We start from the raw sequence: 22,149 nt of genomic DNA on the forward strand, positions 1-22,149 counted from the left end.
ATATACAGGGAAAGTGCATGACGACCAAATAATCACCCTACAGTACAGGATGGGAACAAAGTGCAAACAACCCCACATCTACTGAACAGGGGGAAAAAACAGGAAAGAAAAAGAAAGAGGAAGGGGAAAAGAAGCTTAGAAAAGAAAAAAGGATCCCCTAAGAGGTCCTATTATTATCCCCAGTCTCCAAATGCATACACATTCCAAGAATCAATTCTAAGTATAACTAGAATAGTTCAATCAATTTTGGATAAACATTTTAAAATAAAGAAATGCTAAGTACAAAATTCCAATAGCTCTCAAGCCTCTTATTATGGAGTGGCATAATACATAGAAAAATTGAATTTAAGAATTGTCAGACAGGCTTGCAGTCCAAAAATGATAGAAATGCAACCTACAGCACTTGTCACCATTTCGACCTAAACAGTCAACCACTGGTACCTAGTGTAGCTTCCACTGTTCTCATGTGCTACACTGGTATCACTAAGTAGGTAGTTTCGAGGACCTCAAAAAGTATCTAAGCCGTCTGTCTCTTTAGAAAAAGAGAGAGACGGCTTGACGGCAATGAAGCCACTCTTCTTGATGGTTCAAGCCCTTGTGATAGCTATTCGTCTGGAACATCCACCACTGTTCCCACTGGGAGAGTCTAGCTGCAGTGTTAAGTCGACCCGTACCTGCAACACGTTCTAGCGCCCACCATTTGAGGTCATCACAATTATGATCAAATTCCCAAAAATGGGACACTAACGGAGCATTACTGGTATTAGTGCGAATTCTCGATTTGTGCTCAGAAATCCCAGTTTTAATAGGTCTTGCTGTTTTTCCTATATATGATTTCTTACACGGACAGATGATGAAATAGATCACATTAGTTGAGTTGCACGTGGTATGTTGCTTGAGAGACCATACTCTCTCATTGATGGTGACGGTAGAGCAGGCCGTAGTGGATTTGCAGGCATTACAAAAACCACATGGAAAGTGTCCCAATATCGGTTGAAAACCCCATTGCGAATGAATGGTCGATTGCTGGGGAGCAGATTTTGCTTGATCTGCTTGTGAGAGCCAGTTCTTAAGAGTTCTACCCTTTTTAAAGGCAAACAATGGTCGCTCCCTGCCTGACCAAAAATAAAGGGAAGCACTCTAACACAGGATGCCTGACCCTCACACTAAACAACAAATATACAAAGAATATATATGGCATTTCAAATAACACAAACAACGTTCACAGTTTTGTGACAATCTCTCAGTAACTTGGGTGGATGCCCTTCCCCGGGCTTCAAAGTAAATCCTGTTCCAATGTTCAATCAAAGAAAGAAATATGGAAATCCTTGGAGGTATAACAGTCTCAAATACATTCTTGATGTTTCGATGTCTAAGTAAAGTTTTGTTAACCGAAGTTCCAACAATAGCAAATCTTTTTTCCTTGGTGAAATATGGACTTCTGACTTCCTCAGAATAGCACTAACGGTAATCCCAGACACAATGCTTTGTCACCACTTCCAGTAATCCAAGAAGATTTGCCACAACTCACAAGAAATGCAACTTAGTGAAACATAGCTCTTGGTTAACAGAATGTATTCAGTCACAGAATTAGGATTCACAAAAGATATATTTGTCAGGATGACTTTACAGTGCCGCTACTTCCACATCAACAACTTCCTTTTAACCCAGGTTTACCATGAGAACAGTCACCTTTGCCTCATAGTGCTCTACTTTCTTTAGGGTACTGCAATGCTACATCTACTGACAACCAGATATACCACCAGAGCATCAATACTTTGGACTACTACCACAGCTTCAGTAATTTGGACTTCAAGCCAGTTTTGGACAATATTCACTTTCAAGCACTTCTACACCTTCAAGTAGGCAACACACTCTTCCTCTGAATATCTCTTTTCAAAATGGGCAGCCTCTTTGCCTGTCTTGTCTTTTCTGCCAAAATAACAACCTCGGTTTGCCTTTATGACCCACTTCTCTCTTCCTTTCGCAGTCCTTGGCATTATAGGTTGTGTCAGCTTCAAAATAATCTTTACAAGCAGCCAGTTTCCCTTTCCAAACTTTGCCTTCACCTTTCTACCAACTGTTAGCCCAAGTGATTACCTAGAAGCCTTGGTGCCATTCTCTTGATTTCAGGTAATTATTGCACACATGTATCTTAGGCCAGGTCAAACTGTTATTTGGTTCACAATTATAGTCAGATTTCTATTTGGTTCTGAGAAAGGCTGGTTTCACTCTTAGTATGGGGAGACTTTTGGCTTGGGCAATGCTCGCTCTCCTCTTCAATGGTAGATACACTGTTTAACTTCTTTCATATTTAAGGTATGCTCGCATGAAAGCAAAGTATATATTTCAAGTTACCTTTGGAAATCATAATTAGGCACACGTGACCACTCTTTGATGTAGGTTAAAGTGTTGTATAGCAAATGTATGTACGCGTGAAAGTAAAGGTTAGAGTTCAGTCTTCCTTTGGGAATCATAATTAGGCACATGCAAGCACTTCTTGATGTAGTTTTCAAAGGTTAAAGGTTTCAACAATGGTCTTATCAACGTTAGGTATTTAGCAAAGGCCTTTGCAATGTTCACTCTTCTTAACCAGCGACACGCGACCACTCCTTTATGTAGTTAAAGGGATGGTTCGGCCAACATTTTTTATTTGAAAAATAGATAGGCAATATTTCAAAAAATCGATTGCCAATTTTGTTTTCCAAGTCCCTATGTAAAATTTTGAGCAAATCAAGCTCAAAGAAAGCACATGGGGGCATCCATTTTGTGAAATGGATGCCCGCCGCTGGGCTCGCTTTGGCTTTTGCGGCACTAATGAAGGAAAAGCCAGCCAGCTGTAGTAAACAAAAGCTACCACTGGATGGCTTTTCCTTCATTGGTGCTGTATGCGGAGGACGGGGACCGGAGACTACGGGCAGAAAAGCTGCAGCTGCATCTCGGTAAGTGCAATTTTTTTTATAAAAATGAACACTAGCTGCGTTTTTTTCCCTAAGTTTTCTGGGCTGGAGGAGCCCGGAAAACTTAGAAATAAAACTGCAGCTTTAAAAACGTTGTATTTATGTTTGCGGTAGCTTTTGAAGTGACCGCAAACATAAATACAACGTTATTGTGTTTGAAAACGCTGCGTTTTTTCTTTCTAAGATTCTCAGGCTCCTCTGGCTCGGAGGAGCCTGAGAAACTCAGAAAGAAAAACCCCAGCATTTTCCACCCCACCGGGAGCCCTAGAGCCCCAAATGGGAAAGCAGATTTAGGCAGAAACACTACGCGGTTGTTTTCTGCAATGCTAAATGCTGCAGTGTTTCTGTCTAAATCTTCTTTCTCATTTGGGGCTCTAGGGCCCCCCCCCTGGGGGGTCCTAGAGCCCCAAATGGGAAAGCAGATTTAGGCAGAAACACAACGCGGTTGTGTTTGAAAACGCTGCGGTTTTTCTTTCTTTCAGAGGAGCCTGAGCAACTTAGAAAGAAAAACCGCAGCGTTTTCAAACACAATAACGTTGTATTTATGTTTGCGGTCGCTTCAAAAGCGACCGCAAACATAAATAAAACATATTTAAAGCTGTGGTTTTATTTCTAGGTTTTCCGGGCTCCTCCAGCCTGGAAACTTTAGAAAAAAAAACGCAGCTAGTGCTTATTTAAAAAAATAAAATAAATAGCACTTACCAAGATGCAGCTGCAGCTTTTCTGCCTGTAGTCTCTGGTCCGTGTCCTCCGTGTACCGGCACCAATGAAGGAAAAGCCACCCAGTGGTAGCTTTTGTTTACTACAGCTGGCTGGCTTTTCCTTCATTAGTGCCGCAAAAGCAAAAGCCAGCACAGGCGGCATCCATTTCACAAAATGGATGCGCCCAGGTGCTTGCTTTTGCAAATTCTGAGCTTGAATTGCTCTAAATTTTACATAGGGACTTAAAAAAAATGCCAATTGTTTTTTTTTAATATTACCTATCTATTTTTGAAATAAAAATGTTTGGGTGAACCATCACTTTAACAGTCTTTTAAGGGTTTAACAATGGGTTTTAGAAGCATTTGCTCTTCATGCGAGTAACAAGGAATTACCCAATATACGCGAATGCTACTTTTCCATTGTTACCTTATTAAAGCTTCAATGAACAACTTTTGACTATACATGAATGAGTAGGAAGCTGGATACTGTTGCCGTTAATGCTCGAGTAAGGTATTAGAATGCTAGACTTGATATGATATGATATGGCATTTATAATGCGCCTATTCACAAGACTTCACTCACTGGCTTCTGTAACACTTGCTCTGTGGGTCCTACAACTTCCACGACTTCTGCCACAACTTCTACTGCTTCTGGCTTCACAGAGACCCACACCCACCCTCTCTGAAGATGTCTCTTGTCTGGCCACAGGTTTAAGGAGCCCCTCTCACTCCTGAGATCCATGGCTTGATAACAGCTCCTCACCTTGGTTCTTTGCACAGTAACCACAGCAATGAGGCTCACATGGTGAACGACAGCTCTCCTGCATGCCTTCCACTGCACAGCCTCTGCACTTCAGAGTTTGGGGGGAACAGGACCCTTTCAGAAGAAGAAGGTGTAATCTGCTGTCTCCACGTTCCGGCATCCACTTCTGCTTGGTTTGCCAGCTTCATGCCTTTTTCCTTCTGCTCCTACTGCTCCAGCTCACACTACAGTCACAGTTCCAGCTCCTTCCAATTGCCTGCACCTAAGGGGGCCTTTTATGCCTACCAGGTTCCTTCGGGTGCTTAATCGCCTGTCTACTGCTAATGCATGCCTCTTCAGACCTCTTCCTCGTCCTAGTGCTTATGGGATTATGGGACTTGTGGTCTCCAACAACAAAGTCAGTTCACTTAAATAACTTCTGATCGTTAAAGGTATCTTTAGTCCCCTTAAAGTTATTTAAGGATAAATCATTAGGATTTATAATCACAGAGGAAGACAGTTTATTCAAGGGAACCCTTCTAATTTCCTTTCATTATACCTTTGGGAGTAAGGAAGGTGTTTATCCTTAAATAATTTGAAAGGTCTTTCTGTGGGTAAGGCTTGTTCAGGTTTTATAGTACTGGTACCCAGCGCCCCAGGTTTTATATGTGTATGTGATGCAGGAACATTATAATGACAGTAAGCCATTACCTGTTTTGGCAATTTAGAAAGATGTTCCCTTTTGAAGGACACATACTGTGTGTCATCCCACGGGATCTCCTCACCACCCTGGGCCTTGTCTCCTCCCAGTTGATCCTCTCGCAGTACACCACCCCCAAGGTCAGGATCAGGAAGCCTCTGCCTTTCTCTGGCCACCGGGAGGGAGACTTTAGCTAGGATTCCAGTGAGGGATCAGTAGGATCCTTCACAGTTCCCTACAAAGGTGGGGTCCCATAAGAGGGATCCCTGGGCAAGAAAGAAATGGTTAGCTCTGTGAAACGCTAAGATATTGGCTGATTGGCTTTCACGCAGCACTAGGCCTGAGGAAAATGTGGTTGAGAAAGTTCCTAAGGAGATTAAAGGATTTAAACGGTGAAGTCATGTGTGCTAGGCCCTTGTATGGAAACTCAATCTCAATTAAGGTTTATGGAAGATTTTAATAGTGATACACAAAAAGTTGGGGGGAAATGTTTTTCTTGATTAGTTCACCATAGTGAATTATAATAATGAAGTAGGGAAGGAAGTAATTTGTCGGATAGGTGGAAAATGTAATTTTGGGGTTTATAAAGGGAGGCCCTGATAGGCATATAGTTTATGGTATTATATTCTATTGTGCTGAATGAATTAATGTCTGAAATGTTTGTTTTAGAATGTTGCAATTTGTAATGAACTAAGAGTTGTGAAGTATAAAGCATTCAATAAACTATAAACACAAAATAAAATAGGCAGAGGCACTGCCATAGATATGCCACTTCAGCATTGTATGGCCAGTTACTTCCATATTGTGCCAACAATAGCTGCATGTTATTATTTAAAAAGTATATCCCCTACATTGCCAGTTGCTGCGATAATACAGTATCCAGAAATCCAACGGATACAAGTCACTTGCAGTGCACAGGAGCATTAGTGCTCTAATTAATATCTTATTTAAATAGCTATTTCGCCAAAGCGCTGTACACAGCACATATTTACATACAATATTAATGCCAACTGAAGCTGGTTCTGATTTATCAACCTCAGAAAAATGAAAGGCTGAGTTGGCCTTGCCAGGATTTGAACCTGCGACCTGCAAATCACACACAGATTGCTGCAGCGAGTGCTCAACCCGCTGAACTAACGTAATGCTTTGATATTAAAAATGCACTGCCACCATAAGAAAACATGTCAAAAGTGACTGCACAATGTAGGCCAGACACATAAGACTTATCAAGTTTGCTGTAGTCTTGATGATGCACAATAAAAAAAGGCCATGCCATGCAAAAGACATACCAAGACTGGCAGCACCAAAATGACAATCTAACCATGTAATAACACTTCGCTGCCCAGAGAAATATACGATGCATAAGTAAGGAAAAGCTAGACTGGCGGCACCCAAATGCCAGTCTAGCCAGGTGATTACACTTATCATGATTGCTTTATCAGAGATGCCCAGTACAAAATGTCAAGCCATAGTAAGAAATGACTGGTCTAGCTGCAGCAAAATGCTAATCTAGACATGTAATAACACTTATGATGCTTACTTCATTATAGATGTCGAGAAAAATATGCCACAACGCAGTACGACATGGCTAGGCTGGCTGCACTCAAATGTCCATCTAGACAGGTAAAATAACACGTATCATGCTTACTTTATTATAGATGCCCTGTAAAAATGTCTTGCCACAGTAAGAAGTTACTAGACCAGCTGCACACAATGCCATTCTAGACAGGTAATAACACTTATCATGCTTACTTCATTATAGATGCCCTGTAAAAATGTCTTGCCACAGTAAGAAGTGACTAGACCGGCTGCACACAAATGCCAGTCAGGACAGGTAATAACACTTATCATGCTTACTTCATTATAGATGCCCTGTAAAAATGTCTTGCCACAGTAAGAAGTTACTAGACCAGCTGCACACAAATGCCAGTCTAGACAGGTAGTAAAACTTATCCTGCTTACTTCATTATAGATGACCTGTCATCCCACATTAAGAAATTAGCAGTATACAGCCAGTCTACTGTACTACTTTGGTACAGTAGACTGGCTGTACCAAAATGCCAGAATAGACATATAACAACACTTATCATGCATACTTTATCATAGATGCCCTGAAAAATATACAATGCCACAGTAAGGACAGGCTGCACACAAATGCCAGTATAGCCAGGTAATTACACTAATCATAATTGCTTTATCAGAGATATCCAGTACAAAATGTCGAGGCACAGTAAGAAAATTTGCCTGGGGCAAAATTAATAAGCCTGAGCAGAGCAAGGGCCTTTAACGACGGTCCCCTGTGCTATAGCCACCCATTCCACTCTGTGGAATGGTTGATTATTGCTATTAGCACCCTGACTGCCAATCTGTTAACCCGGGGTGCTAAGAGCAATGTATTTTATTTCAATAAACGGGACGCTGCTTTCTTAAGATGGCCACCATGGATTAGGAAGGCAGGGATCCACATGGAGCCCCTCTTCCATTTCCATGGCGTCCAGGAGGGGGATGGAGCAGCAGCAGCGGTGGCGGGTGCTGCCAACCGCTGAAGAAAAAATTTAAGTGGGGATAGGGATGGGAAATTTAACATGAAGGGGTAGGGGGGAGACAGTGGGGTGGGGGTAGCAGCATTCATGTTGCTTGGAATGCGGGCTTGGATCGTGGGATTCAGCCCGCAATCCAAGCAACCTGATTGGTTGGTTCCTTTACCCCAGGTGCTAATAACACTTATGATTCTTACTTCATTATAGATGCTCAGAAAAATATGCCATGACGCAGTAAGAAATTACTAGACTGGCTGCACCCAAATGCCAGTCTTAACAGGTAATAACACTTATCATGCTTACTTTATTATAGATGCCCTGTAAAGATGTCATGCACATTAAAAAAATGACCAGACTTGCTGTACCAAATGTGAGTGTAGCCACTAATAACACACATCATGCCTGCTTTATCACAGATGCCCATTACGTGTTAGCGCATTGTCCTCCTCCCCGCCCCCTGATACATCCACTCTCCCTCCCACTCTAAACCTCCAACCCCAAAATCAGCCCCATGGCCCAGCATTACCGCCACATCCCTCTTCCTTGTCCCAGTGTTTATGTATCAGGCAAGGTGGTTCATAGGAGTAATGAATATTACAGGTAAGTAATGTCAGTATTGAACACAATCACACCATTCACATGCTCATGTGCACTGCACTCATCCATCATTAACTCACACACCCGGCCACCCATACATCATGAACTCACACACATTACATAATATACATATACATACACACAATTTTGAGCCTGCACGCAAACACATTTCCAAAAAAACACGTTCTTACCTTTTTCAAAATACATTCTGCTCCGAGGAACTCCTCTGCAGGCAGGCCTCTCTGTCTCCCATGCTCCAAGCACGCAAGGTCTGTCATGCGCAGAGCATGGGGGCCAGAGCATTCCATGTCCCATTTTCCGTAACGGAAATAATATCCTTTAGAAGTCAGACTCACTTAAAAAAGAAATGAATGTAAAGAGGGCTCTTGTCTGAGAGCCCTCTGTACTTTCGTATCTCTCTGCCTCTGCAACCCTTAACAAGGGGTCACAGAGGCAGAGCCAAGGGGTTTCACAGGAGTTGCCTGCGACCCTGGTTACAAAGGGACCCACCTAAAAGATGGGTTTCGGTGTTGCAGGGCTAATAATCAAAAATAGAACTTCACAGGGAGGACTGGAAACCCCTAGTGATGACGTGTTGTCATAAAGAAGGAACAACGACAATGGGCAACTAGAAGAAAAATAAATATGCATGTTTTCTGGCTACACATTTCACTTTTTGAGTTTCAAATGGCTGACACTCCAACACCAAGCTTAAAAAGTGCTCTCTTTTATATTCATTTAGGAGATACGCTTAATGCTAAACACGAGTTTGAATAAAGTCATTATAACCTTTATTCTACGACATGTATTACATAGAATAGATATTTTAAACAAGGAGATATTAATTTCATATTGTTAATTGCAGATTTCCACACAAATAACCTGGTTTCTAAATGGATAAATGACTACACTAATAAAATAAGAAGAGGATGATGGAAGAATGATTTATCTATGCACTTGGAATACTCCTTCGAACAGTTGTATGATGGTGTAGTTGTATATTTTCACTCCTGATGAAAGTTCTAAACATGATGTATGAGGAACTGAAACATGTTGCATGAGAGATGATATTCATAACTGGCATATCATGGTAACAGGGAGCATATACTGAGTTCGCAAAATGTATTTTGAGTATAGGAAAACGAGAGTGAGTGTAGCAGAGAATGCGGATACAACACACTGCTGTCACAGTGCTGTCAGATACATACATTTATCATATATTTTCTTTAAAAAAGGAGACGCTTTAGTGCAAAAGGAAAGCACTGGTATTGTCACGTGGTTTAATTGTGTTGCAATTGGTTGTGTTATAAAGGTGAAGTAGTGTTTTGATAATAATAATTAAATGACAATTGCAGAGCATATGTATATATGAGTGTGGTTACTGTGAAGAGAGCAGGCACTGTAAATTGGCCCTGTCCATATCTTACAATGATTCTTGTGCAGGTTCATGGCCTGAGTGGCTTGCGCTCTGACACAGGAGCTTGCACTCATGGGGGTCTAAGAGTCCTCACCCACCACCAAAGCCGCGATGAGAGGATGCTTCTGATAGATTACTGGCCACCACTTCTCCAGAAAATACAGCATGAACTTCAATTGGGGCCTTGGGAATATTTGTAACACTTTTTTTGTTATCAGCGCAGCTTTTACATGGGAATGTCTTTATTAGTGGTGGATCATTGGAACAACCGTTGTCTCTGATAATGCCCGTGATAAGAGTTAATTCTGGGATATAAGAACTGATATCGATGCATTCGCATCTGAAAGCCCACACACATCTCCAACTAGCTGCATATTTCTTTGAAGTGCCTCAAGACAAGTGTCCCCCCTATTTTCATGACACTCACAAAAGGGATTTGCTTTTTCTGTGGAATTTCACATTTTCTTCACAGCATAAACAAAAACAAGCAGGACGACTTTGGGAGACAATGTCTCCAAGTAGGGGACCTTGTCACATAGTTTATTTTGTTGTGGGCCATTGAGGTTTTGAAAATACATTTGCAAAACCCAGTACTTGAAGGCTTCCACTCTAGATGTAGAAAAACACGACATGCATATTATTTTTGCACAGCATGTTTCTATAGGGATTTAGATATTTGTCAGTTCGCTTTAGTGTGTAATTTTGGTATTTTGAAACGCATCTCTATATGACAGAGTATCCTTGAAAGCATTGCATGAACACATGTTTCTGTCAACCAGAGCTGAGAAGATGTGTGGGTTAGCGCCTACATTACTCAACATACTATTCATGAGAAACATGTTTGGGTGGTTGGGTACAGGAGAGCCCTTGCTCCACACCAAAGGGTATCAGACGAGTTTTTGCCACACTTGTTAGCCAGATGGCTCCCTGTCCCCCAAGTGATTCAGTGCTTTTAGCTTGTAGCCTGGCTGTTAAGGCATGTCTCCTACGGAGATTGCCAAATTTCCAGCACTTGGTTTGAGCTTATGATCTCAGCAGGGCACGGTTCTTTAGTATAATTCTACAGAGTTGTATTCCGTTTTACAGTATACTGATTGTAGGGAGGCATGGTATCACAAGTATGACACTGACACAATGGGTACAATTTGTAAAACCTTTATTAAAATGGGTAGGGTTAGAGAAACTCCTATTCTGCCCTATAACTAAGATGGGAGTAGTCTCAACCATCAAATAATAAATAACGCAGTCCTAGTGGAGTCTGTCAAATCAAAATGACCTATGCTAACAAAACCCAATGCCTTCCCTATCTCCTGTACAAAAAAGTGTAAAAAGGAGAAATGTATGCAAAAGGAAAAATCAGTGTTCAAATGAATACATTTGGTGGAACCAGCTCTCCTCCTCCAGACTTCACTGAGTAAGTCTGTCCCTGTAGGCAGGATGACACGCTCTGGCTCAGCTTCCAACACAATAAACAGTTCCAGAAGGTGGATCGAGGACTCTCTGGCCTTCCACGTTTAAGTCTCTTTTCTCGACTTCCCAAAAATAATGTTTCAATCAAAAAGTTCACAAAGGCCCCCCTCTGTCGGACTCAGACCTTTCACCACACAGTTCTCGTAGGTCCCCTCTGCCGGGCTCATACCTCTTATGATAAAGTTCAACACAAACTTGCAAGGGGTGGGTCTCCCTTCCTCAAGCTTATTTCACTTCGGGTCCCCCTCTGTCAGGCTGGGACCACTTTTGGATAAAGTTCCACACAAACTTGCAAGGGGTTCTCTTCCCCAAGGTTACTTTACTTCAGGCCTTCCTCTGTCAGGCTGGGACCACTTTCGAATGTCGAAGGCTTTTGAATGTGCCTAGCTTATTTTTATGACCACTGGAGGACCACTTTGACTCAAAATATACAGTTCAACTTTCACTCTCCCCTTCTCTAGGAGTTAAACGTCTTCATATCACTCTTGCTGTATATTCATTTATTGCTTCAAACAATTTACTTTTCACAGAGACTTTCCAGTGGGCTACTTCCTTTTGCCGGATCACTCCATTACTTAGTATCACTGAACTCGCAGCTGTCTTTTACTTCAGAGTTCATTCACAGGTCTGCCTTCCTCGTGTCTCATTCACATGCATGCAGCCTTCACTTGTGATAAAATGTTGCTATTTCAAACTTTAACACACAGCTGTGTTTCAGGTCGCTTGCCAATTTACCGGCTGTGTGCGTCTCTTCTTTGCTTTGTGATTTCCAATTCAAGAGTCAAGGCTAGTACCATGTGTCTTTCGTGGCCTGTTGGAGGGAACAACCTGCCGTAGGGGTTTCTGACCCACTGCTCTTGTCTCTTGGTCCATCGCTCTGCTCCAGTAGGTTTTCTTTCATCCCGGAAACCCTGCTCATTCACATGTTCCGCCTTGCTCAGGGTGTGTCTTTGGGTTCTGCATTTTATTTGGGTGAGAAAAGCTAATTGGTATCAGGTGTATGCACTAAGAATTAAGTGCCTGATTTTGCCTGTCCCGATTTCGCGGGACATGGCCAATACGATATGTGAAAGTTAATGTTGTTACTCTCAGTCACCCTCTTCCTCGGCACAGTGTTTATGTAGAAAGGGGGAGTGGGAGTTGGGACTTCAGAGCGTCTCACCATCGGCTGCCTCACCACCGCTCCCCGAAGTCCCCTCACCCAGGTCATCCTCCCGCACTGGTCCAACCCCCAGGAACTGGATCCAAAAGCGATGGCTGTGTTCTGGCCACATGGATGACAAGTCCCAAAAGACTAGCGGGTGAGACACCCTTTGGTTTCTAACATGATCTACAAAAAACATATTCATGTAGATTATTGCATGAATCATACAGAGTGAAGCTTCCTCCAGGTGTGCTTGTCACCCCCTGTTTACACCTAATGCCTGTCCTAGACCCTTTATTTGTACAGTGTTAGTCGAGAATGTGAAATTACAGTGAACTTAAATATACAAAGGAGGGAAAAAAGAGAAAGAAAATAACAAAACGAGGGTATAAAGTAGTTAGAGACGAATTAAATACACTTCTACTGCAACTGTCCACCTAATTTAGATACACTTTTTAATGTTTAGCATGTGTACCAGTGTAAGGCGCCCATTTATCTTTCCTAACGAAAGAGAATTTGAGTGGTTTGAGAATGTTCAGCTCCATATTTGCTTATGTGCTGACTCTGGCCTAGTCAATCAGAATAAAGTGTCAGATCTGGCCCTTAAGCCGAATACGTCCATTAGACCTTGTTCTGTATAAACTCCATTGAACAGAGATTGCTTGACATTGTTTTGAGCAGAATCATTCCTTGGAGAGGGGATGACTATCCATTGTTTTTTTTCTCATCGCTCCATCCAGCCCTGCCCTGGGATGGTGCTGGATGGCACAGTTCATGTCCTTGAATTGAGATAAAAGGTAAGTCCTTACCTGAGACTGGGTGATCTGGCACTCTTTCCTCCCCTGGTTGCTTTTAGATCCTTTGCTACCAAAGGCCCTCGTGTCTCCCCCCTTCTTGTGAGCTCCCTGTTTCTCTGCTTCCTGCACCATGTTCTTTCCCCTATGATTATAAAGTGCTCCGTTACTTCCTGAAGCTAGGTGTGCACTCAATTAATGCCTTAATAATAAATAATAAAAAACAACACACATATACTAAATAAAATACTTTTCTTTCTGCCCCAGTGTCAGTGTCTTTATTTATGAGCAATATAACCCTAACCATCCAGACCCTAATTGTGCCATGGCCTACATTTGTCTTTGAAAAATGACTTATTGATTCTAGTGCCAGGTAATGTCTGATTGATATGTACCGTGCCTTCCCACCAAATCTGTGCCCCTCTTGACATTTAACCACTTTTAGTTTGTTGAAGAGAGCCATTGATTCTGATATATATATGCATAGTGTTTTACATATTGTTAAACTCAGACAATGATCTCTTAATTGGCCATCTATAAATGCATTGATTCCACATCCCATCCTATCCCACTCATGTGAAATGTTTCTGGTAACCTGTCAAATTCCTTGCTACATTCCTACCTTTGTCAGTGGGTTTAATGGACATTTGCTCATCTGAAGAGAGTCTCCTATGTGTTTCCTTTTCTTTAAAGGTTAAGTTCTGTTTCTTCCTATTAGTATACTGTCATTCTTGCACTTTCTTAAAGTCTTATCCAATTGCTTCAAAAAGTAAGTCTATACAATTGTCATCCTTTAAATAGGGGGCAGCTTTTGATTGGGCCTACGTCCAACAGTATTGGGGATATCATACGCATGACCAAGAACTTCCAGAAGTGTGAAACGTCACGACCTGATGCCAAATAAATAGTTTTGTGATTTTAAGGCCATTCTTTGTGAAAGATGTCGTAGGAAACTGTAGTTGTTCTTGTCTATTGGCCTCAACGTTAAGAACATGTTTTTTGTTTTAATTTCCTAGCAAATGTAGACTCATCTATATTTGTATTTGTGATGTCACATGTTTTTGTAGGTGCAAATGATAATCCCTTATTCAGGACCTAGATTCCTTTTCATGCAGCATCCTTTGAGATATGTTTAATATGATATTTGCTATGTTCTGTCATTGCCTGTTCCTGGATCTGGTTGTGAGTCTATATTCATTCCTTCTTCTTTCTTTTTCTTTTTGATCCTGAGCCTATTTTACCTGTGACCTTGTTTACAATGTGCTTGTACCTGTACTTGGAGGTATGGCAAAAGTTACTCCTTTTCGAGTTTGATGTGAGTTTACTCTACTGAACCTCATAATCTCAGCTAAAACATCTTTCTTAATGGGTTGTTGTGTGTTGTCCTCCCTTGCTATCTAGTTCTGTACTTGTGCAGGCTTAATCTTAACTAGCTAGGCTTTCTGCATATGAGCTAACTGGTTGTGTTCCCAGGGAATTTTCCCATGAATCTAAAATAGTTTTTGGGAAGATAATATAAGGGCTCGAAGATATAACCCCTCACCCCTTAACTTGAATGTCAGTGTTCATTTTGCTCCAAACAATGTCAAGCCATCTCTGTTAAATGATTCTGTACAATACAAGGAATACAAGACATATTCGGATGAAGTGTCATACCTCCAGATTAATTCCAATTCACTAGTCCATATTCATCAGATAACCAACTACGTAACCGACAATTCTTCTTCCCACAGGTCTCCACCCCTCCCTGAGCCGGTTGGTGTCCTACCCTTTCGTTTCTTGTCTCGCATGTTTGTGTCCTTGTCAGTATCACTCTTAATGGGCACTTTTTTGTCGTTCATCTTGTTTTTAATGCAGGTCCTTGCTATCTCTTGAACCCCCAGCCCTCACAGACACTGGGCCTGAAGAAGTGTTTGCCCTTCATCCTTTTAGGCTTGATTGGCCGTCCTTTGGATTGTGCACAGTTCTTTATGGGTCACCTGTATTCTCATTTCTGCCCCTACTCTTATACCTGTGTTTTGGGGTCAGAGCAGGGGTCATTGTGTTCTCTGTTTATTTTTATGCCCGTGTCCTTGATATGCATTCAGTAATTTAAAAAAAAATGTGTATCTAAAATTCAACACTAGCCACTTTGTACACTAATTCTGTCATTTGTTTCTCTTTTTGCCCCCTTGTTATGTCTTTTGGATTACTGTCATTATCATTTATCATTGTGTTAGTTATTGTTTTTCACTTTAACAACTAACACCATACAACTGAAATGCCTAAGAGTTCAATTCATTATAGACTGGGGCGTCAAACTCACCAGGAGCAGACTTCACTCGTTATGATTCATGCAATAATCTATATGAATAATCTTTTTGTACCCCGAACGCTGCTGTGGACACATGGCAGATGCAAAATAGCCACGGGTAGTATAGCTCAGTGGCAACGCGCTCATCTTGGAAGCAGGACAATACAGAGAAACACAGGTTCGAATCCCAGGTCGTGCTTAGAAACCTCTTTGGTATTAAGCGCATTATAAATAACCAATCATGCACCATACAGCCTTGCAGACCTTCATCTCCTTTGCTTAGAAAAGTATTACATAGCCTTGCATATGCAGTGCATAGCCAAATGTCTATCAAAGGTGGGAATATCTGAATCTAGACTACAAGTCAGGGACATCATTTCACCAAAATGCCAGGTGTGGCGGAAGTGACATGACATGACCCTTACCCTCTGATGACATCACAGGAAGCAATGGCACACGACCTTGAGATGTGTCTATTACCTGTGTTTTCAGGCGCTCTCATTTCAGCCATATATAACAACCAAGTCACAGTGGGAGGTGTGATTTGTCCACAATCACACATTTGGGGAATATAATGTTTCAGATTCAACGTGGGGCCTATATGTAAAACATACATAATGCGGTACTTGTAACAGGGTAACGGAAATCTCTAAGGCAGGCTACAGCTAGTGTATAAACCATCTATAGATCAATGGACACAGAGGTACTCATTATCTGAGGCACTGACGTGGCATTGACAAGCCAAAAAAGCACTGACTTGGGGAGGCGTGCGCTGTCTGTTTACCCAGGAGCAAAATGCTGCACAAGCAAGACCTGAACATTAAATCATTGACCAGGATTTAGTATCGACAGAATTCCCTGGTTATAAATGTATCTATGAGTCAGCTACCAATACAATAGAAGAAACCTATTGTGTGCGTGTAAACTGAGGCCATCTGTCTCCGTGTGCATTTATCTTAAGTTATGTGACAAGCAACCACATGTTGTCCCCCACAACCCAGAGCCTAACATGACACCTTAATGTCCTAGGCTTTGATGCATGAGTCTTCTTCAATCTTGTTTAATGAGGTGAGGTTTGGGGACGGGGGGGTCTGCACTTCCCTCAAGATTGGGGCTCAATGCATCTACGATTTTCAGAGCTCAATGACCCCGCCAGGACCGGCCTGTGAATGAAGCTTTGATAAAGCTCTTTCGAAGAAGGAGTTTAAGTGGGGAGGGGTGGGTCACTCCATGGCTCTCTCACTTGTGAGGCTCTGTGTCCAGTGCTTAATTTCTTAAACAGTTTTGCACCAGAGCAGGGTCCTGGTAGAGTTTGCGGCCCCTCTCAACCATTCACAATAAACTTCAATGCGTTCAAGGTAAGGAGAGCCCAATCAGTGGCGTAGCGCAAAATGTGCCCCACCCCCTCGAAGCCCCTTAAAGCACAGGGCACGCCACACCACGGGCCACGCGTGTGTACAATGTCCATGAAGATTATACTGTTGCAGAGGTATGCACTACTCCAATTGAAAGAAGTGAATATGTTTTTAATCAAAGCTTAAATGTTTCATCTAGCGTAGAAAGAAGGGGGCGATGTCTGCACAGACGTCATTTCACCAAAATTCCAGGGGTAGCGGAAGTGACATCACATGACCCATGACCTTTGATGACAATACAGGAAGGGAAGTAATGTCATTTGACCCCACCCCAAAGTGAAATCACAGGAAGCAATGGAACACAACCTTTCAACCCTTGAAAAAACAGGAACTGGCATCATATAGCATTGTTCCTGAGTACACTACGAAAAATGTGGTTACGAGATCACTATAATGTGATGTACATTTCATACAAGAATGGATCACCATATTTATCATTAATATCAGTGTGTATAGGCCCATATTACCAAATGACTGTGAATGCAAGCAGACGTCCAAGGCCAAATGATAATGATGTGTTATTAAATAGCACTTACGGTCAAGCACTTTATATAGAACAAATATACATACAATGTCACCCAACCTGTTTTTGTACTCATTTGCAACCTGAGAAGAATGAAAGGCTGAGTTGAGGTGTTTAAGAACAGACTAAATCAGTGACTCACCCGCTGAAGTGTGCCTTTAAAAAACCTTTATGAGTCTAGCAATTATTGTATAGAATTCCAGAAAGACACATTATTTGTTATTCCTATTCTTTCTTATTTACGATCACTGCTCAAAGTGGTACACTTTTGGAACCCCCGTGTTTTTTTAAAAGGCCTGTGCAAGAAAGCCAGCCACTCCAGAAACAAAGAGCCACATGGCACGTTCCAAAGTCCAGGGGTTTACATTTAAAAAAAAAAGACAAGGGAGACGACAGGGGTCACAGTTGCGACCCCCAAATGACATCCCTGGGTGTCTGGTTCCCAAGGTTAGCAGCCACCAGTGGTGGTTGGTGAGTTGTTTTATTGGAGGGTGTAAACATTTGCCACAAGTATGCGATTGCGACCGAAACATAGCGAGGGGCTCAAACTAATGAAAACGGGGGTTGAGGAGATCCTTGCCCCTTTCATGAGAAAATGTTTTGAATAGTGGGTTAAAATGATGGTGCATCACACAGCACACTTTCTTTGAAAATGTGGGTAAAAGGCCAGATATTTTGCAATTGGTTTTGTATTTGTATTTGTATTTATTTGTATTTATTTTATTTATAAAGCGCAGCCAGGCCCAGGGGCAAACGGGCGCGTAAGTTAGATCTGGTTACAGTTACATTTGAGTGCATTAAAGAAGGGTTACTTTACGTTACAGATAGGTACATACTTAGTTTTACGGATACATACATACATAGTCTGAAATAAATACATTAATTACAAAATGCAGTCAGTCATTCTGGGATCTGGAAGGTTAAGCTGTCATAGAGTCCATGTTGTGAAGCCAACGCTTTGTGTTGCGTTTGAATAGGTTAAATGTAGGATGTTAGGTAACTAATGAAGAAAAGTACAATAGATACAAGTCACCAAAAGTGCACAAACACATTTCTCAATACATTGTCATGCTGATCCTGTCAATAAATGGCAGTATAAAAAACATTGTTTTTGCTGACTGTGCCCATACATTTCCATGCTGATTCCCCTAACATATGCTAGTATTCCCATATAAGAACATACTCATGTTTGCTTTGAGATGTTTTTTATATTATCATTACTGGCACTAGGCACAAAGCTGGCTCTGCCAATATATGCCATTATTCCTATCTAAGAAAATACTCCTGTTGGTTTGGCCATTAAAAGTGATATGTCACAATAAGAAAACATGTCCAAACTCGTTCCAATGTAAGGGAGTCTAGACCCATAAGAACACTTACCATTCTTGCTTCATCATAGATGCTCAGTAAATAAAAGTCATGCTACAGTAAGAAATATACAGGCCGCTACACCAAAACGTCAGACTAACAAGGTAATTCTACTTATAATGCTTTATTTATCAAAGATGCCGAGTAATAAATGTCATGGCACAGTAAGCAATGGCTAGACTGGCTGTACCAAAAAAGGTTGGTCTAGCCAGGTAATGACACATATGAACTTGGATTTGCCCAAAAATACCATTAAAACATGCAAAGTCAATAAAGGATGTGTCAAAAATACTCTAGTGATCCCCAGTCTCTCATGGTGAACAACACACACACACACACCCACACACACACACGCACACACACTCTCGCTCTCTCTCTCTCTCTCTCTCTCTCTCTCTCTCTCTCTCTCTTTCTCTCTCTCTCTTTATCTCTCTCTTTCTCTTTCTCTTTCTCTTTCTTATTTTCTATTTCTCTTTCTCTCTCTCTCTCTCTCTCTCCTCCTCACTCATGCATCTCTTCTCACATTCATTCACAGTGCATTCACCACACAGGCATGCACCCACCCATCCAGCACATTCACACACACTATCACGTCCATGAAAGGGGCCCCTAGGGGTCCCTCACGTCTATGGAAACAAGGCAAGTCACCACACACGATGGATACGCCAGATACGAGGTTGTATTCCCAAAGCTAGGGTTTATTGCATAGCAAATAGTCTCAGTCGGCCAACTCGGTCTCACGCCCCGCAACGTGTATCTCTAGACCTCGAGGGAGGCAAGAGAGCGAATTACGTACATCAGTTACATATATACAAAATGCATATCATACAATCAGCTGTGACATGTTTAACACCCCCCTTTATTGGGTTTCTTTGAACTCGGTTTGATGATGGACACTTTCGACGAATATGACACCTTCAAATATCTATTCTAGTAACAATATGCAACTTTGCAAGTGCAGAGACATCTTTTCCTTGTTGAACAGAACACAGTGCTTCTGTTCTTGGAAGCAAGCTACATACGGGGGAAGAGTCACATTCCAGACCTTGCTATCTATGAGGTGCTATTCGTGTCCTGGGAGCCGACACGCTCTACAGGGCTCGGTAAAGGGGGGCGGTAAGAAGAGCATAATTCAAGCTTTTGGCTGCTTTATTCTAACATATTCTACCATATAACGAGACTGGCTGGCAGCTGTGAAGTGATTAAATGCCCTGCGGCTCTGCTTCAAGGCTACATTCGGGAGGGAGCCAGGCATTCCTTCCCGGCGCTGCCTACGTTGTGTTTCAACAAACTCTTATTAGCCTCGCGGCCCTGCGGCCTTGTCCTTTCACGTTCAGACAACAATATTAACAGTCGAGCAGTGTAAGCAGAAAATGTGCTGCGAAGCAATTTGAACAGAAAGCAACGAGCAATTGTTAGAAAAGAAAATGGCGATCCTTGTTACATCAAAATGGCCGTTCATTGGTAAACTCGGAAACTGTATTTCTATCGTATCGTGCATGAGACGGTTGGCCTTCGGCCACCAAAATACGTTTGCCGTCAATCATGAGAGGTATCCATTTTTCTACACTGACAAACCCTCCTTTGGCCGTATGCCAAACGTCTCATTCATCTATTGTATCCTCCTCTGATGACGATAAGTCCGAAGCACTTATGTAAGAATCTTGCATGCTATTATAAGCATCATCATCTTCATTAATATCTATAGCCATTAATTCTTTCCCTGTTTTTATTTCATGTGTGTCTCTGTCATCCCGGCCATAAGTTTGTTTTCTTTTTGTTATCATATGCATACATCCCTTCGTACATCCCTCAGTTACCTCAGTGCAAACTAACGGTTGGCAGTGTATGCAACAACAGCACGTTATGAATATTCCAAACACCACTACTAATATCGAGATCAACTTTCATCCCCAAGAACGCAGTATTCCCCAAAACCAGGACTCTATTCCCCAGCCCCCTTCTCCAGTAGAGAGTTCGGAGCTTAGGACATGCATTTTCTTTACTGCTTCAAAAATCGTAGGGGAATAGTCATCTACAAATACACAGCACGCTGATCCCAAATCTTGCAAATTCCCCCACGATCAACCAAGATCACATCGAGAGCCATTCTATTTTGCAGTATCATTAACCTGATTCCTTTTTCTTCCAAAGTCATGTTAAGTAGTATATCTGTCATTGTGTTTATGGTATCTTTTAGTATTCTGGACAGCTGCCTTATGTTATAGGAGTTCACTATCTGGGACAAGAATGGAATGAATGATTTTGCTACGTCAGTCTCTATCAAAACACCTTCGCTACTCCTTTTGGTTCTAGATCTGGATAGTCTGGCCATGTCTGCTGTTTCTAAGAGGAACACTCCCGGGAACAGTAGACCTAGGTAACATGTACCTCCCCAGTTTCTGGGCAACCAAGGATATGCTTTCTCTCCACATATAAAATAGACTGAATCTCCCACATATACTGGTTCTATTTCCCATTTTAATACCACTGTATTCATGCATCCAGTAAATGTTCCTACTGAATAGGAGCCTTTCTTTTTTAGATAAAAGGGGACAGTTCTCCGATTATAATTCACTGTGTAAGAAGGGGGAACTGCATCTTTGTTCCCGTCTGTTCTTACACGAAACGTCATCACAGATGTTTTAACTGGTGGGGACAATCTATCTTGTCTATTTTGTCATGTTATTTTTTGCATACTTTTTCTCGTAGGTTCTGGGGTCATCACTTGTGCTATATGGAATATGGAACAACCCACAGGCCTCATAATTATTTCCTCAAACTCTTTCATGTTTGTTCTGTCTAATTGACCCGTACTACTCTTATTCCACGTTCCATAGAACATTGCACTTAAAGATAAACTGCATGCAGAACTTAATGGCAATGGCTGTACATACCACCCTATTCCTTTCCCTGCATGCTGCGGTAAATGGGCGCATACCAAACAATTGTTTTTCTTTAGAATTGCATGCATCATATTCATGATGAGTAACAGCGTATTGTTCCCATACCCTTCTCTGTGTGTTTCTTCCATTGGGGACAAGGTATAAGTAATCACCTGAACCGGGCTTTCAGTAGTGGATATATTAACTATTGGTAAAAACATTCCCAATGGGTGTATAGATTCCACATACCATAACACCAACGCTGTCGTTATTGGTGCTACCACACTCATGAAGCACATTATTATCGTCAAAGCCAGCATACAATTTATTTTTATCATGCGTTTTACCTAAGTTTACAGTCTTTATAACTAACTCATTCTCAGGCGTGGTGCAGGAGGAGGCTGAAACGGGCCTTGACATTTTTCTCACCGTCCTTCTTCTTCCTGACAACGTTCGTCGTGGCTATCTCTCTTCGTCGCACTTGTCCGGATGTCAATAAGTTCAAAGGAAGTGTCAACAGTTTAGTCTGCCAGCCTTTTGCAGCCTGGTTTGCTTATTCGTTCTAGGCAAGATCACTTATTCTCTCTTATACTGCTCAGA

Source organism: Ambystoma mexicanum, chromosome 3q (assembly GCF_040938575.1).
Source record: "Ambystoma mexicanum isolate Mex_15411 chromosome 3q, UKY_AmexF1_1, whole genome shotgun sequence".
Taxonomy (NCBI): domain Eukaryota; kingdom Metazoa; phylum Chordata; class Amphibia; order Caudata; family Ambystomatidae; genus Ambystoma; species Ambystoma mexicanum.